The sequence below is a fragment of the Tupaia chinensis genome, unplaced genomic scaffold (genome assembly GCF_000334495.1).
Source record: "Tupaia chinensis unplaced genomic scaffold, TupChi_1.0 Scaffold144682_1, whole genome shotgun sequence".
Classification (NCBI taxonomy): domain Eukaryota; kingdom Metazoa; phylum Chordata; class Mammalia; order Scandentia; family Tupaiidae; genus Tupaia; species Tupaia belangeri.
The window spans coordinates 2,484,298-2,484,879 of NW_006204543.1; positions in this window are offsets into that span (position 1 = coordinate 2,484,298).

The following is a 582-nucleotide window of genomic DNA, read 5'->3' on the forward strand; positions in this document are numbered from 1 at the left end:
TGGGGCTCGAACCACAGCTGGCCAGGTGGCGTCCAGCGCCCTTAACCACTGCGCCACCTGCCGGCCCCGAAATTCTCCTTTTGGTTGGAGGCCAGTCATTTTTTTCTGACCCAAATTCACAAATGCGCGAATTCAGGGCCGGCAGGTGGGGGGTGGTTCAGGGTGCCGGGCAGATACCGAACTGGATCTGCAGAGCTCAGGGAAGGGCCCTTCCAGGCCAGCCGTGGGCCGCTGCGCCTCTCACGGGCGGAGCTGTCGCAGACGCACCCCTGGGGCTCTCGTCCCGGCACCAGCCCCAGCCTGTGCTCGTCTGGGCGGGAAGTGCTCCTGTCCCGAAGGACGCACGCATCGTGGTGCGGGCCAGGCAGGGCGCAGCCGCAGGCCGAGGCTGGCGCGGGCAGCTCCCGGACCTGGGGTGCGGTCTCTGTCGCGGTCTCGGTCTCCCCCGTGGAAGAAATGCACCTGCGTTTTCAGACACCCCATTTCTAATTTTTCTGAGTCTCCATCCACGCTAACGTTCTCCGCGCCGTGAGCCCGGGGGGCAGCGCTCCTACCACCGCTGCTCCGCTCGCATCGTCTACG